Here is an 18,938-nt window from a genome sequence, read left to right as displayed (position 1 = left end):
ATTTTAACGAATTGCCAACTGAAATTCTTGGTCAGAGCCAACTCTAATTTTTTTTTTTCGATCTCACGGTACAATAGGAGTAGAAAAAGATCTATTTCCGCATGAAGTGGAATAAGTGCTTAAACACATCAATCAGCCTTTTGCTGATGTTGCAGTTAACCTATTTGGTTATTTAGTTGGCAGAAACGTTCACCCAATGGCAAAAATGTTACACCTAAGGGTTTTAAATTATTGTGGTAATTTTGGTACGGATTTTCAACAGATTGAACATTTTTTAGAAGTACAAATTAACGATTAACATAATTTTTAAAGATGAAAACAAGAGAAGCAGAAGTAATAAAAATACTTTTAAAAATAAAACAACAAATTTAAACAATAAAAAGAGGTTACAGAATGACACAGATATATTACGAATATATTAAGGGAAGAAACCGTATTAATGGTAGAGGACTTTCTGTTGGTTTCTAGATTGATCCTATCTTCTTTTTTGTCTTTTTCATTACAACAGAAAGTTAGCATCGTGTCTGTATCGATTTGGCACGCCGAATAATACTTAATACGAGAAACTTCTAATTTTGTAACATTGTCGTCTCATCTATTGAGCGAAATCTTGAGAAGACTTTTTATCTCTTACTTTTATAAGTATAATCGCTACAACTTTTTTTGTCTTTAATGAAATATTTTATGAGGTCTGTACTTCCGCTTTCATCTGGTGATTAACATATCTGAAAAACTGAACGTTGTAAAAGACTTTCAATTCTATTTTTACACTTAAAATCCACGTTGCTAACATAGTTAATAAAGCTTTAAACGAACGAGTGAGCGTAATCATAAAATATTATTTTTAAGAGCTTATCATGAATAAGCATCCAAACTTCGTTTCATACTCAATATGAGACGAGATTTATGTTTTGATAGTAAAAATTTTATTCGCTGTTGACAAGTAATAAATGCGCTGGTTTATAGTTATTGAACTTGACATTTTTATTTCTTTAGACGTGTAATGCAATTCCTTTAACTAAATTTTTCCACTATCTCTGACCCCACCCAGACAACATTGAATTTTGAAACAATTTTCTCGACGAAATATTCTTTTTGTTTTCTTTGAGAAAATATTGTCTACTGAGTGATTCTAAAATCGTCCTTATTCGTTATTCGTTATCTTTTAACTAAGTAAACCAGCATTGAGGTTTCGTCATTTCGAATATTGCTGGCAAGTAACTATGAGCAAATAAATCATTTTTTAAAGAAATTACAACCTCCAAACCCCAGTTGTTGACGAGTCGATTGTGAACGCACCACGGATTACAGATCACGGATCAGCTGTTTAAATCTAACCTCACTTTTTGCGTTGTTTGTGTTTCTACTCTGCATACTGATGAGTGGTACGTTCACAAACGACTCTTGAACGCCAAGTTTGAGGATAAATTTAAAAGAACACTCAATATAAATCTGTATATTGTTATTATTTTTACTTAGTTAAGACGATAAAAACCAAAAAGACATTTCTTCTTGAAATAAAAAATTTAAACTTGTCACGTAGTAATTAGATTCTTAACTTCTGACATTTCTGTGTCTGAAAGACCCGACATGTTAATCGCGATTTAATTAAAACTGTATTTATAAGAGAAACCTTCTTTGGCACACTTTTCGTTCTTATTTGGATCTTTCCTTTAAAACTTGTTTATAGCAGCACATGTATTTTTCAGTCAGTTTCCGAACGAGACTGCTGAGCATTTCAAAGACTTGATTATTCAACAGAATGTGTTAATTTCGTAGCAAAAGCTACGTCTGAGTGAAAGCGCATAGAGCAACGCTGCAGAACAAAAGACCAAGTGATGTTTGTAATGAAAATGTCGGATCAGCCCCGTTAATCACCACAAAGCTGACCATCACCATTCGAAGCGATTCCACCAACGGTACCACATAAATTAACAATTATTATCCACATTAATAGAGTCGCTTTGGTAGCACCTACTTAAGCGATATTTTGACTCAATTAAAGTCGAGTGACGACGTCGGCGAGCGTTTTCCGAAATGAAATGGGATAATAACAAACAGGTCGGCCGCAGTCTGCCCCCTAGATTAAACACTAATTGGAGTGATGAATCCCGCCGACCCCAGATCTCACCTCTGTCAGCGACAGTGGCGTCCTCCATGAATCTGTAATAAGCCCCCGGCGATTCGCAGCTAGCAGCTCGCGAGGATTTACATACAAATAAGATGACGATGCTCCGAACCCTTGCCATCTCACGCTTACTTCAACCGCTATTGTATCGCTATTACTGCTAGTTCTGATTGTCGCCTCTGGATTATTCCGGAACGGGAGGAACATTTTAATATTTAACGAATCGCCAAACTAAACATTTGAATGATTGACGAGGCTAATCACCAGCGAACGAGCTTATTTGTCAAAGACTGCTGCTTTACAGAATTTAGACAGAGAAAAAATGGTCTCTTCAAGACATATTGATGCATTCAATTATGAAAAATGATACCTCCGTTAGAAGTCAAATGTTATAATAACACAAGTTATACGAATGTAAATAATGTAAAAAAAAGTTTACTGTAGAATATAATATATTACGCTACGAGGTAGGTAAGTGCAATATAACAGAATCGAAGTAAAGTATCTCTACGATATTTTGTTGTAAGTACTTAGCAACCGTCTGGCGCCTAATACAACGTGATCAAGAATCTGTTGGTAACAATAAAAATTTGAATAATTTTGGTACCACTGTAATCTAAACGGATTTCCGGTTGTCAGCGTTGACAGAGTTGACAGACGAATTTGACGTTTACCATCAAAGGGTCATTTTTGTAATGGCATAAACATACCCGACATAACCTAATTTTTTTTTAATGTCGTGTCAAGTTAAAACATCCGGTCAGTGCCAATTACGAAACAGAAAAACACCAATATTTCTCAATTGTTTCATTGCCAACAGACATTGTTGATCACGCTGTAGTTTTCGGCTGATCCAAGTTAGAGACAGAAAGGTAAAAGAATATCTAATTTTGGCACATTTCACTCATGCGGTTCATGATATAACCATTGAAAAGGGTTTCTCTTGGGTGAAAAATGACAGTCCATCATCTCATGGTCGGAAAGTGACATTTCTGTCAATTTTCGAAAATGTCAATGTCAAATATCGGTTCAACGTTTACAAGAGGTTACTCGGTCGGATGAATTACGCCACTCGCCTGCGGCTCGTAACACAAAATCATCATCACGAGCAATAGCCATCATTATCCATTCATTAAATAATATACTATTACTGACTGTTATTAATAATTTTTCACACGGACATACTCATTAAATTGAACGAGTGCTTCATTTATGTCTTTTACTTAGGTCCTCTTACTCATAATTTAAACTGAAAACGATTCAAAACATTTTAGAACCGTCAGCAAACTAAATATTGTAAGTTAGTTTTGTCCGTCAAGCACCATGACATGTACTTAAACTATGAGAAATGTAAAGTAATCAACCCTAACAAGTTTCAAGTTATTACAGTCATGTCCTTGCTTTGTTGAATCAGTGGGCGACATATTACTTGACAGCAAACTAAAGTTTGTATTTAATGTAACACAGTTCAAGATTCTTTAAGCAAATCATTGGTTTTTAAATAATTAGTGATAGTTTTTGACTTTTACGAATCTATAATATTGTCTTGGAAACTTTGTCAAACAATTTAGACCGACGTATTGTAACTGTTTGTAGAGTTTTAGTGATGAAAATTTCAATCGAGCAAAGATGCATCTCAATAAAATGTACCCAAGAGAGGCGCAATCTATCCAGGCTGAACATTACCCCACTCACTTACCAAATTTATTTAAACCTGGTAATGAAACGTTCGAATAATTGAATGGTCTCGATCAATCCAATCACACTTCGAAATTTGTTTTTCCCGCTGATTTGTCTAGTGTTTTGACATTAAAGTGGAGTATAAAAAAATCCATAAAATAAACGAGTCGACGTATAAACTAAGAATTTAACTTGCCTTTGTCCCGGATATTGGACGAAGCACTCATCTCAAATTAATTCTTCGAAAACTCGACGAAAATACCAACAAGATATAATTACCCTAATTACTATAATATTTAGGCTCGATCGAGAGAGGCATTATTAAGAAGGGAGTCAAGTTGGGGGCTTAGATGTTGATTTAAAAATGTCGAGGCGCTCCATTTTACCGTCCAAATCATCGAATTTAATCAAAGCATAATAACAATAAACTCGAGCGAAATTTTACGTTCAATTAAATCTATAAGCACTAAATGAAAACGGATTTGTAAATTAAAAGAGGGACGTTTTTACTGTTTTGGGAACAATAATTAGTGTCTACTCAATTTAATCGAGGAATCAATTTATGGAATTGCTGGGAAGTAATTTAGTGCTCCGCTCCGGTGATGATTACCTATTAGGTAGTACCGAGTTTGAAAATATTTTTTATGCTGTGAGATTTAGCTCAGCTCTTGAAATGTGGCCTGAAGGAAGGCCTTTGTGTATTTAAATGCTTTGGAGGGACAGGTCGTGCTTGTCTACCAGGAGTGCCCCTGTCAGAACTCAGTCAAATTATAGTCATTTCCGTATTGTTTTGTAATAGTGCAGTTAGTTCGACTCTCTCACTTATTATTTAAGGATCAATACATTTTTTATATATAATATATATACAATATACAATACCATCATAAAGAGCATAGTGACATACAGCAGTGAGATATGGCCGCTAAAGAAAAGATCAGAGAACATGCTCCTCACAACAGAAATGGATTTCTGGAGAAGATCAGCAGCAAGATCAAGAAGAGAACGAATAAGAAATGAGAGAATTAGAGACATCATGAAGGTTAACACCACAATAGTGGAAGACATTAGAACTAACCAACTGAGATGGTATGGGCACGTGGTACGAATGGAAAAGGAGAGACTTCCAAAACAAGTACTATTATGGACACCACAGGGTAGAAGAAGAAAAGGAAGGCCAAGACGAAGCTGGACAGAAGGTATACGAGAGGAGTTGAGACAAAGAGGACTCAACGAAGAACAATGTAATGACAGAAGACAGTGGAAAATGGATATCGGAAGACGCCGTAGAACGTTGTAAACCGAATATATATATACATTTTTTATTTGAGAACGTCGACTTAATGGTTTTTAACTTGATGACCACTATTACATAATCATTTGTATAATCTATATCGTCATAGCACTTACTTCACATCGAGTACTCTAGCTTTGTAATTAGCCTATTATTTTTATGTACGAATATACAGGTGTCCCAGGAACCACCAGAGCGCACTACTGAGATTTAATTTTAAAATACAAATACATTTCAAATTTAAAAGTCGTAAATATTATTCAACTGTAGGTATAACCTAAAATGATTTTCAAATATTTTAGATTTGCAAAATGTTTCAAAGAATCATACTCGTAGATATCACTGCAAGGTGCAAATCGGTGTCGACGCAAAATGCAGGAGTGTAGGAAATGTGAAAATCAGCTCCAAAATTAAGTCAGTTAATTAATTCATTAATTTAATTGATCTCGTGATTTTCGTGGAATGTCCATGGTTAACCTCAGGTACGATGTAATTAATTTCCACTAATTAAGCATTAAGCATTAGGAAAATCGAGAGATTCCACGACAACAGAGAGATAAATTAAGCTAATTTAATCATAAACAGGAATTAATTAAATTAATCGCGAGATCAAATAAATTAATTAAGAAGTCTTTACTTACTACTGATATGATTTATTGGTGTGGGGACATGCAAGTCCTACCAAAACTCTCTTTGCTCTCCGACGTAGATGCATGTGTATTACAAGCAATGTAAAGGACAAAGGCTATTGTCGCAGCACTCTTTATAGGTTACTAAAAATTGAAACATTTTTAATAATAATAGATAATAAAATCCAAATTGCAGTAAATACTCAAAGAGATTTCATTCTAGTTCAATGCAAGAATTTAACGGAGACCAATCGATTGTTGTACTTTGGTAAGCATGTTTTTTCTAATATTCTTATTCTTGCACACGTTTCTTACGAAAAAGCCTTACAAATTGATTTAAAATGTGGAACAAATTGGACATCAAAATGTACACCCGCCTGTGGGTATGGGCGAAAATTTTCTATTGTGATAGAAATGGAGCTTTGTCAAAAAAAATACATTGTTACAAAAAAAAATAAATAAAATTTAATTTAAACTTCTCATGGTTACAAAAAAAATAAACACTACTTAATCGCACAAAACGGCACGTTTGTTAAAAATTGAGGGGCAAAAAATCTTGGAAGCGTTTTGAAATTGGCGAGTTTTTTCTAAAATTAACACACGTATTTCAGATACACCTGTATATGCCAATGTGGTGGAAATTAATTTTGCTTCAACGCAAGTTTCTTCTTGGTTATAAATCTACATCATCTAGAATCATTGTTAAAACTCCAAATATCTAGCCCCGCCAAAGCGTAATCAAAAATATTTAGACCAATAATTACACGAGTCTTAAATCCATCACCCCACAAAATTAAGAGACTGTTGCTTCCAGTTTCTTCAAATACATATATGCTTCACTATTTTAAAGCAAAAATCCAACAAACAGCTAGTTAGTCTCTATTTCTTGTTATTAAATAATACTCGCTAACCAAATTACGTAAACTGTACTGAATGTAACTGGAACACGGATTTATTTCCAAGAGAAAAGCCGTAATTTAAAAAAATGATTTTTTTGTTCGACACTGTCAGAATTTGAGAATTTTCTCCTATGTGAACGGATTTTGATAAATGTCACAACTTGTCAAAACGAAACGTCAACGTAATTTTAAAGGTTTTAAGCGATTTGGAGCCTTTAAGGGGCTCGTCGAACAAAAAAACGTTGTATTTAACTCGTTCGTGTGTAAATTGGGTCTTTTTTGGCACTCGTGGGCCTTTAAAACGCTCGTTTCACTCGCGTTTTAAAATGGCCTACGCGTGCCAAAAAAGGCCCAATTTACACACAAACTCGTCAAATAAACTACTATTAACTAAACTGTAAAAAAACCTATTTTTCCACTACTAGTCTCAGAAGGCGTCATTATTTACTCCTGAGCCGAACCCAGAAGTAGAATTTCTCTCCCACGGTTAATAATTTTTCATTACTAACCCAGGGTGACAACCGTCACCTAGCAAGGAAAGATTGTCGTTCATTTCATTGGTTAACGTAGACGATTTTCGTAAACAACTCGGATCCGTCGCATCCGACAAAATAATTTTATTAAACAAAGGGTTTTAACGTATCTAGTAGTGAAACTATAAAACACGCGTTGTCTTCAAGATTTTTTCTAACACTAACATCTTATCAGAAATTTTAATAAATTCAGAAATTATTCGAGGCGCGTCACAATACACAAAATGCGGAGGTTGCCGTGGGTACTATGGTAATAATATCAACAAATTTGGAAAAAAACAATTTTCATCGTTGAAATGTGCCAAAACGTTCCAGAAGAAATAATAAAAAAGGGGCAATTTGTTACCAATGAAGTCTAAAAGTGCATACGAAAAGGTGTATGTTTCGTTTCAAGGCCGGAACAATAAAAAAAGCATCACGGAGGTAAGTGTGTAGAACTTCATTAAAAGTTAATTCACACTACGGCAAGAATCATTTGAAGAAAATGTAAAGATTGCCAGTTTTCGATGGCCGGGCACTTGCATTGGATGAAACAGCAGAAGTTAAAGAAGAAGATGTTAGGAACAAGAGCACGAAGCTAATGTGGCAGTTCCAATTCAATAATTGTACTTTTCACTTTTGTGATAATTACTGTAAAAATGATGAATAAAATATAAGATACGTTGCTATTGACGACGTGTCTTATGGAGAAAAGCGTATTTTATGGGAAACATAAGGTGTGAGCTCAAATGCACCATGGAAACAGTATAAGATATTAGTGTTAGAAAAAAAATAGTAGAGAAGTCCCTTATAGCCTTCGCGCCTTACATCCCTCGGCTAGCCTCGGGATCTAATCTTGCCTCTCTGGTTATAATCATGAACTTCTCCACCATGGTGTATAATTATACTATTATACTACATTTAATACATATTATATTAGTTTAGTTTTAATATACCGGCGTTCTATTAAAAAATGTTTGTGTTGAAATACTCTGTACTTACTTGAAAATAATTTTAGCTTATGGAGTTGAATATGACTTTCTGTTTCTGTATTTTAATTCTAATCTAAGAGAATAGTCTACTTTACCTGCTCCTTAGAACACATTGTATATTGTAAGCAGGAATAGAATAAAATAGAATAAAACGAGAACGAATCATGAAACATCAAAATGATAAATGAAGGAGAAAGGGGGCATTAATTATTAAGAAGAATATAATTAATTGGATAATATTGATCATTATTAAATTTGTTGTTTTATTTATTAGCTGAGAGTTTGTATATTTTCTAAAATTTGATTAGTTTAAAATTATTGTGATCTGTCTTTGTCCGATAAATAAATAAAGTGATGTTAATTAAAAATAAGTTACAAATCGAATGTGATCGTTAGCTATTCCACGTCATTGTTTCGAACAATGATATATTTTGTATGCTCTAGTTTTACTTATTACTGGCTTTCCTTATGGGAAAACTTAAGGGAAACTCATCTAATATTGAATACAATGTACAATCTTTGAACACGCAACACTTCGAACTTCCATTATTAAAAGGATCACCTAACAATTTCAATAGTTTCACCATATTTAATACAGATTTGATGATGGTCTAAGTTCCTAAGCCACACCAATTAAGTGAACAAAATAAATAAAAAACCTGTTGTGAAAAAGACATATTGTGCTTTGTTTATGTAAAACAATTATTTTTCAAATATTCCTAAAAGTTTTGAGATTCGATTTTAATACAATTGCTTCACATCTGTATGCCCAAGAACATCGTACTTACTATTTTCAGCTATGGGATGGTAATTGACAATTGACGTTTTAAACATCACGTCACGAAAATAACATTTATCAGCGACGCTATGTAAATCATGTTCAGAATGAAAATTATTTATAAAGCTTGCACGGATTACTGATTAGCCACGAAAGTTTTGTCGTTTGTTAAGTATTGAAAAGCTTTAAATTAAATTCCAATTTTTTAATTATTAGTTAGGTCCTCTACAGATGCTCGCGAAAATATGAAAAGTAAAGGATAGATGACTGTTTATGATATGATATAATGAAAACTAGTATTTGCAGCTGGAAAAAGTCAATATCCAAATTGCCTTTACTAAACATCGTGCACGTTGTTTGGCATAATGAGAGGCAATGATTAATTTTTTTAACGTTGGACGCACTGTTTGATTTCCGTCACTTAAGTGCCTGATATGTGGACATATCAAAATGAACTTAAAATGTTGCTGAATTTCTCGCCATGCAAACTAGTAAAACTGACAAAAATGCACTAGACATTGACGCTATTTATAACCTTAAACTTAGAAAGAGAAACATAACCTATACCTAATTCAAGAGACAACTTTACTACCAAATTAAATGCAAAATTTCCATGGCCTCCCATTATACCAAAACAAAGTGAATGCATTTTACAATTTGAATCTACAAAACACAATTTCTAAATTCTATCTAATTTGAAAGACAATACAGATAGAGTCCAATTTTTACTTCACGTATCTTTGAGCTAGGAACTATTGTGGTTCAAATTTGTTGACAATTGCTTCGAAAGTTTATGTTTGTAATCAATGTAATAAGTGAAGGAAATTAAAAATTGTCAAATTGGCAGGAGCATAAAATAACCTCGAAGTAACCTACAATAAATAAACGTACCGCTATTTTGTTTTTTTTTCTGTTTCTGTTGTTTCAATAGAGAGAAAGCGAGTAAGGAAATCGTGACGTCACCTCAAAAGGCTAAAAATTGGACTATAACACCTCTTGTCTTTCTCACAAATCCCAGTACATCCACCATGAATATCTCCAACAATATTCTCCAAACATTTGGAAACTATATTACTTTTTCGTGATATTTTCCAAGAGGTTAATTTAGTTTTTTTAAACATACATTTTCAATAATTTTTCTGCCCTTTAAAGTTTCCACGAAATGACCTCATTGCCATTTCCTTTAAATGGCTCACACTTCTTCTACCTATGATCTTGAGTTTGAATGTTCCTGATGTAATCAAAGCAAAGTTGCAGTAAAATTTCAATTTTACAATAAAATTTCCGCAAAAAGTAAAGAAGATGATACTTTATCTGCGAACATCCAATATTCTTTCATTCCTTGAGTCATTTGTTTACACATTTGCTGTCAGAGATTTACTAATGATTTGTTTGTTAATTTCTTCATTATCAGGTTTTCGGAATATTCTTTTTAAATTTCCTTTAATCTAAAACAAGAGGGAAATAAAATTTACGTACCAAAATATTCCCGGCGCATCCACCATTTCTATAACTTCAATACCCACAGAAGTTTAGAGTCTTTAAATTTTTGTTTTAACTAGTGCAGCTCTTTTGGAAATGTAAGTGTTATTAAACTGTCATTATTATTAAATTTATTATAACTAAAAATTACCAAAAAAATTTTTTGGTGGAAATTTCTATTGTGACTTAAATAAATTAAAACCAAATATAGGGTGTCTCAAAAATGGCGCCCAATCTCTTGAGTGGTTAACATATTTGAAGAGTTGAGTTAAATTTCGTTGTGAAAATTTTTTTCCTTCGGCTATTTCCAAGTTATACACAGTTTAAAGTAAGCAAATGTGGCAACATCGGTTGGTATGCACAATCAACTAAACCAATTCTCCTTTGAAGTCAGTGTTGCCGTTGTTATTTTAGCGTATTTTGGTAGGTCATTACTCTAAACTAAACTAAACTAAACAACCTGTATATTAAAAAATGTATGTATTTTTGTCTCAATAAGCTGATATATCTGTCTATCCATCAATATATTTGTCTATCATCTCTCTAATTATCGATTTGTCTATCGGTCTATATCTTCTGGCAAATTTCTACATTTTCCTCCAATAAAAACGTTTGCAAAACACATTTCTTACGAGCAAATACATGTTCTCAATTTGGTGTTCTACAGGGTTATTTTAAATGATTGCCCCATCGTAGTTGGCGTTGGTGACGTAGTTGAATGTGTCGCAAACCTCATCATAACATGAGTGAGACTAGTATTGCCGATAGGTGGTGATACTGACGATAGTGGAAATCTGTCTACTAGTTTATCTAACGTTGCGAGGCTGGCCGCACATCCAAAATTTGTGTGGGTTTTCAACACCAACTGCGATGGGATAACCATTTATAATAACCCTGTAGTTCTACATTCATCATTTGCGTTCACTTTGAATGAACCATATTAATTTTACAGCTGATATCAAGGACAATAATTTGAGGTTTCCTTTGTTTATTTGTCTTTAAAAAGCACATCAACATTCAGTTCTTATTGTTTATTCAGCCCATCAAAAAATCCTCTTGTTCGTATTTCTAAAATCTAATTACTAGGTACTAAAATTCTGCTTAATTTTCAACAAGGTTTGTTCGTGAAATAGCTGAACAATATCGTAAGTCGTGTAATCGGTGACCCCAAAATCACCTCTTTTTACGTCTCCAAGTTGTAGTCAGGCTCCGGGCGTCACCCTGTATAGTTGGCAAACTATGTACATGCAGCATCAGCTACGCAACTCCTGTATTAAGATCGTTCGAGTTTCTCCGAGAAAATTGAACGTTGTTAGAGTTTGTGCTAGTAATTATAATTACAGGTCCTAAGTTACACATAGCAACCGCATTCTGAACGAAGACCCCAAGCCGGCTTACAATCGAACGTCGTAAAGCCAGATATTGCCACCAAACTATGTACGTATTACTAGTCCCAAATCCGACTTATAGCCGAAACATGATAATTATCCAAGATATTGGATTTCGCCAGCGTAGCACCCCTTCAATAAGTGTGGCCCTTTACGAGGCGAACTTGTTGCACCTTCAGTTCACCACCCTCCCGACGCACTTTAAATATTTTTAATACTATCCCTGGTTCGGAGAGACTGTATGTAACGACACACGAGCTCGACTTGTCCGGAACGGGTTTTTGATGAAATTCTTTTTTGTTAAATGCAATTTTCAGCAAGAGTGGTCTCGACAGAGTTTCCGAACTAATATAGATGCAAAGAAACGGTCCGGATAAAGTGAGTCGCTTCAAATAGAATGTCACGAAACTACATGTAGAAACTGGGATGATTATTCTCCGACTGTTAGCAGACCTGTAGCTCTACTTTGTAGCTGGTGATAATTAAAGCTCACAGGACTTTGATGGAGAGAGTTTTGTTCATTTCTATTCCACAGAAACTTGGTTATTACTTTGTGCAAAATATTTTCTCATTTTCTATTAACAACAAATGCGTTACTGTTTTCAAATATATCACGATGTACTAAAAACGTTTATTGCAAATAGATAACGATTCTAAATTAAAAAATCTGTTTCTACTTTCTTTAATTTAAAGTTATAGTTTACTTCGTATTGGACTCTTAAACTGTATATTAGTTTTGTTGTGTTACGTTTTCTTTCTAGATAAAAAATAACCATAATCCTTCGGCAGTTTAATTATTTAGTATTCTGAAAGAGAGGCTTCAATAATCCTTGAACTTGAAGTACGTAAGGTACTATATCTTTAGAAGGTAGCGCCATTCCGCTCCACAATTTTTCGCCTCGAAATTAAAAGAGAGGACATTATCGATAAATCCCGTGAGTGCGACAAAGATAGAAGTATACACAATTTTAAGGGATGTTTGTATCCTGTCAAACAGATTAACTTAACATTGCTCGAAATTAAAAGAGAGGGAGATATATCTCTGCACCGTTGGCGATACCTTTGTGATATAGTACCTTAGAAGTACGCATTAAATAATTTTATCTAAGGCAACTTTGAATCAACAACAACAGCAAAATCAAAATTGAACTGAATGAACGACCTAAATCGATGTAGGAGTTGAGAGTCGTTAGCTACTTATTAAACAAGAATAAAATTGTGTAGGTGTTGAAGATTTTCGATAAATATCCATGCACAACACAAAGTTATTTACAGAAAGGTTTCGTTTATTTATTTAATTTCCCAAGTTAAGCATACACTTGTTACTACGGTTTAAACACGATAATTCAGTAAATCAGGCCATTTGTGTAAATGTTTCTAAGCTTATTATAAATTTAATAATAAGGACAGGAAGTATAAACTACTATTACAAAATCTATAATAATAGTATATTATGATACGAGTCTTATAAGAAGCGTTTTATCGCACGCACGGGTTTAGAGCACGACGAGCGTAGCGAGGAGTGCCGTAAAGGAGTAAGTGCGATAAAATGCCTTATAAACGAGATGTTATACAGTATTTTTTCTACTTTGCCACTTTTTCAATGAAAAAAAATAATTTGAAAGTCTGGGGAATTTAGCGCCAGTTGGCAACATATTTTAAAGGCCGCGACACCACAATATCCGTCAACATTAAAAAATTAAATTTCACTGTTTTTAGTATTATTATTATATCACGCCTTTTCCTATTACGATACGCAAAATAGTATCGTAATAGCATCAGTACGAACGCAAAGTAGAAAAAAAGTCTTACAATTGCTAATTGTTATTATTAAATGTTATTAACGTTACCCAGTGAGGTAATCATAATTTGTAAATTATTTTTTCTACTATAGTTTGGAAAACTAAAATTTCTCATGAATTTCTTTCCCAAGTTATTCTTCTTCTTCTTCACAAAGTATTGTATTACAGATGTGTTTTCAACTTTTCACAGCGCAAGCCATTTACCTGGTAAGAAGTACCAATAAAATTGTTTAGCATATTGTAATGATTTGAATACATTACTTTTTCCGCCAAATATTCGAACCTGCGCAAAACGGTAACAAATGTGGTCGTGATCGTCATCGAATCGGAGGAGCCCTACGTTGTGTCTTTCTTTTGGTGAAAAAAAAAAGGTTCGGAATGCAAACGGTGAGGGTTCCAGTTGGAAGAGTGCCGCAAATAAAACACACATGTGAGGGGCGCCAAATACCTTTTATTGAAAAATGCCTGTGACAACGTTGATTTTCGGCGAACAAATGAAATGAATCCAAAATTAACGGGGGCCAAGTATAACCAAGTACAGAAAATTAACTCGCTGAGGCCAAAGCACAAACAACAATATTTATACAGCAACATTTAAAACAAACACAACGGGTAAATGACAACAACAATGACAAGTTAAAGGTTGCAAAAACCACAGGTAACAAATTCATAATGCCCTTATCACAGACAGGGACGGATAAAAACCCTCTCCAAAACCGTATCCCAGGTATTACTCATATTTTACAATTCGATTAATGACAAAGAATGTTTAATTTGGAACTACGCGGTCAAGGTACGCCGACGGGAGCTTAGAGCTGGAGGTAACAAACTCTCGACCGCGAGGGGACTCAGAAGAATAATCTGAATCGGCTTGAGACCAGCGACGTTTCTAGATACTCGGGTTAGTAATGAACGTCGGCTATTTCACCGACCAAGAAAGAGTGACAGAGCGCCTCGGGGTTGTACGATGAGCATCCCAAGCCGCTTCGAGCAGAGCTTGCTCCGCCTTCCCCAACCAACCGTTTACCGACAAAAACCTAAGATCTCTAGAACCGCGACGGAGGATTCACGTCAGCATCCCAGAGCCGCATCGAGCAGGGCTTAGGTCCGCCTCCGCTAACGGCCATAACTTAACCGTGGCCTCCACAGAAATTTACTAGACAACCCCACGACTTCCTGATTGAAACCTAACTCCGATAGTGGCGCACTTACAACATTTTACTTTAACCCTTCCGAAATCTAGCGGTGCTTAACAACAACATAAAGAAAACCCGAGCTTAATCCAATCGAACAAAGCGTAATATTAAACGATGCGAAAATTCAACAAACCACAACGTAACATCAAACAATGATAAAATAAACAAAACAAAGCGCAACATTAAACAATGATCAAATAAAAGAGAACTAAACGCAAAGTTAAATAACGATAAAATAGAACCACTTTAAATGGCACAAATATCAGTAAACAACATAAATCACGAATACAATAATCGCTGGTAATATTAAACAAAAAGAAAATGGCGGTTCGAGTGCCATTAGAAAATGTTAGTGAAGAAGAAAAACAAAATGGACGCACGCGGTTCGGACGACGGCTCCGACTTTTCGAAATTACCAGATTGCTAAAAAAAATGAACATCCCGGGAGAAAGATAACGCTTAAAATTAACAAATGGACGCTTCTTAAAGAAACAGCATGCAACAAAATGAAATCTACAACATACCCTTACCACGTTGGTCCTGGTCCCAAAAACAAAACACAAAAGAGGCTACGAATGTGGGATAAATTACCCAGGTGAATTAAAAAAACGCCGGATTCTTCACGGGGACACAAAATATCTACTCGTGACGGTAGTGAAATTGATTCTGATTTAACTTACAAATTTGAGAAACTGGATCGCTCTTCGCAAGGTGTGTTCGTTTCGAAAAACCGAACAAAAGTGACCTCCCCCCTTCAACCCCGCGCGAGAGACCGCTTCACCCCCGCTATATTTCCGCTTTTCTCCGTTACCAACCCCATCCCTTAGTTCCCAGTCTAGCCGCTAGTACTTCACATTTGGCGCGCTCTCGTGGCGGTACCGGGAATTTAAATTTAAATTTTAAACTGGGTCACTACAATATTTCACAACATGATATATTTCAATTGATGTCTTAACGTGAGGCTACTTTCACTTAGGCAGCCTTCGTGCTTGTTTATTTTTAACCTGTCACAAATAAAACTTCAACCTAAATTATTGTACAGAAGAATTCACCGATATCCTATTTTCCTTCGATGATGGACATCAGCACGATTTATTTTATGAAAAAATAAAATAATTCATCAATGCAACACAAAATGCAGATGAGTGTTTAAAAAGCCATGTCAGCTGTATCCGCGACATGAAATTTGTTGAACCTAGCATTTCAAATATGGGCGATGAAGGCAGGACAATCACGTAATTGATGCATCACAGGAAAACAATTTACGAAAAATTGATATGCATAAAAGCAGTGTCTAAATTAATTTAATATTGGATGCGCGCTATTGAAATTTGCAGCGTTGTTCGCTTTGCAAATTGCATGCATTTTGATGAAGCCAGCTCCAACATGTGAACTCCTCTACAACAATCTGCAAGCCACTCGATTTTGAATTATTGCAGGCTTTATCCAGAAGGATCTGCCTTCCTTCACTGATTTATATTAAAGCGAATCCTGTAATTAATTAATCAATTAGCCAGATTCGGCATCCAGACGAAACATGTTACGCTTCCCGGAACAATGTAGCAAAATGAGAGTACTTAATTACGGTAACTGCGAGCAAAATCGGAACACTACAACAAACAATAAACACCTCCGCCCTGATTTGTGTGCGTGTTACCCTTTTCAAGAAAATTTCCGAAACGATTTGGGCGGTTCAATTTAGGGCGGTTCGCAAATATTTTGCATAACTTTATCAAAACGGACCATCATAAACGGGCCATTATTTGTGTCCCGGGACGAATTTAACCTGAACATAAATGCGTCTACTTGTTCCTTACTGTGGGGTCACTTCTGCCTGAACACTTATTCCCTCTTTGCCGTATATTCTAATCCCATTCCAGATTGCCCCACAGAATTTTAGTAGTTTTATATGACACCTAATTGCGAGCTTGTAGAAATTTAAACGCGCTGTTATGACTGCAAATGACTAAACTTGTAGTTGTGTCTAAAGGGACCTACTCCATGTCCTTTCATTTTACTGAAAATATATATTTTTCTTTCTCACTTTAACCAAATTAAAAAGATAATTGTAACAAGTGCTTGTAAATGATTTCTGCAACGACTGTGGACTATGGAACATGTTTTTTAGGCACCCTTAATGAAAACTGTAATTTTACGTACTCACAAGCCGACAAAAAGTAACTCTTTATCGGACGCACTTTTTCAGACGCTGACCAATGCGCCATCTATTAGTCTGTTTAGTAAGTTAGCAACAAAATCAACAAAACCGATAATTGTCATGTCACCATAAATTATGTAAATAAGTACATATGTAATTGTATTGCAAATAGTAAATTTCTAGTTTTGTTGGCAGCTGATAACAAATACTAAAAACAATTGTTAATATGTATTAATAAATTTATCTACTTGCAAAAGGTAGATATAAAATATGTATGTAAATTTGTAATTTTTCCAATGATGTCTTTGGTTTTGTAGTTCGTGCGGTTGCCTAAAAATTGAATGTGCACCTCTCTGCCAAAAGGTGCCTTTTGTTTTCGCCTGTTTTCAAGCCTCGGCTGCACCTCGGCCACAAAACTCAGATTCGAACGAAAAAGATGCACTTTTTGGCGTTGATACACAAATAACTATTACTTAACATCATAATGATAATAATATAGTATTTTTCTAAATCTCGTCTCTAATTCAAGTTCACGTAATTAAATTCGTCAGTTGGTAGAATATAAAACTACAGGAGAAACAATAAGTATTGTGATTGTCAAACCTGCACGTGGCTTACATTGTTTTAGAATGTGTCGTAAAATTCCGGATAAATGCCAATGTCAAATGCAATAGCTGTTTTGCGGGATTATTTAATCATAAAGTTTAAAAGAATCCATCCAACGATGTAAGTGACAATTACCAAAGAGATTAAAATAAAGTATCATTGCAAATTACGACTGGAATACTACAATTTCGCTGCAATTAAAAGTTTTCCTTACACCCCTTTAAACGATGTGATCGTCGTTTCTAAAAAAGTTTAATTCCTTAGTTCATAAACATCAAGTTTATTTATTGAAAATCGAGTAAATGACCGGTTAATATTTAGCCTATTCTGTGTTTAAATTGCACTTTTAAATTAAAAATGTAAAATATTCATTAAATATTCATTAAAACTTTTTAGATACAGGTGAGTGATCCATATTTTAGCTTCGTTGTGAAATTTTATTCACGTGCTCTTGTGAATATATTTATATCTACATAATTAATCTCATCTGTATTATTTGGAAAATTGGAAAGTTATTTTTCCTAATCAGTTAAATTGAGATACTAATTAAAATTTAATTTAAAAAAAATACAATTTTCTTTTGATGTTGATTTAGACAAAATAAAGGACATTTTGTCTTGTCATATCCATATATCGGATACTCATTTAAATTTATCCTCAAAGTTGGGGTTGAAGACTCGATTGTGAACGCGCCACTTAGAGTCTCAGAGTAAAAACACAAACAACGCAAAAAGTGAGGTTAGTTTTAAACACTTGATCCGTGATCTGTAATCCGTGGTCGGTTTACAATCGACTCTTCAACGCACACTTTGAGGAGAAATTTAAATGAGCACCCGACATATGGATATGGCAACCTTGAGGAGAAATTTAAATGAACATCCGATACATCACACGCCATATTATGTTATTTAAACACAGAAACTAAAGTCTAGACAAGTTTAAACAACATTATTCCTTGACATCTTTACACAAACATATCGTTGATATTTACATTACTTAGTAAACATAACGTGTGTAACTGAATTGAAACCACTTTGTGCTTCGAGTCTCTCATTTAAGTCCGTCATTGCTGCTTCATTGCCCAGAAAATTCACTAGGAGCTGCATTTAGCCCATTATTACCGATTGTCACAGTGGAACAGACAATTTCTTTTCTGTCAGAAAATTAATTTTTGTGGTGCTCTGTTAGCATTTCCTAACTGCTGATGCTTTTCAACTTTCGAGCATTGCGATTTCTGTATTTTAGATAAATTTGTACGATAAATACTGTTAATATACTTTTTCCAGTGAGAGATGGGTTGATTTTAAATTGTATTAAATTAATCCAACACTACAAAATGCACTAGAATACATTAATTATAGCATAATTTCAGGGCAAAAATGTTACTGCTTGAAGGA

General features: G+C 34.5%; 1 protein-coding gene across 1 annotated transcript in view; it reads left to right on the top strand.

The window, feature by feature from the left end:
- LOC138122789 (neural cell adhesion molecule 2-like) overlaps nt 1-18,938 on the top strand; it is a 233,298-nt gene that overhangs the window by 54,197 nt on the left and 160,163 nt on the right. The gene's annotated exons all lie outside the window — the stretch shown is intronic.

The sequence above is a fragment of the Tenebrio molitor genome, chromosome 2 (assembly GCF_963966145.1).
Source record: "Tenebrio molitor chromosome 2, icTenMoli1.1, whole genome shotgun sequence".
NCBI classification, from domain to species: Eukaryota; Metazoa; Arthropoda; class Insecta; order Coleoptera; family Tenebrionidae; genus Tenebrio; species Tenebrio molitor.
This window is presented reverse-complemented; position numbering and strand designations above follow the sequence as displayed.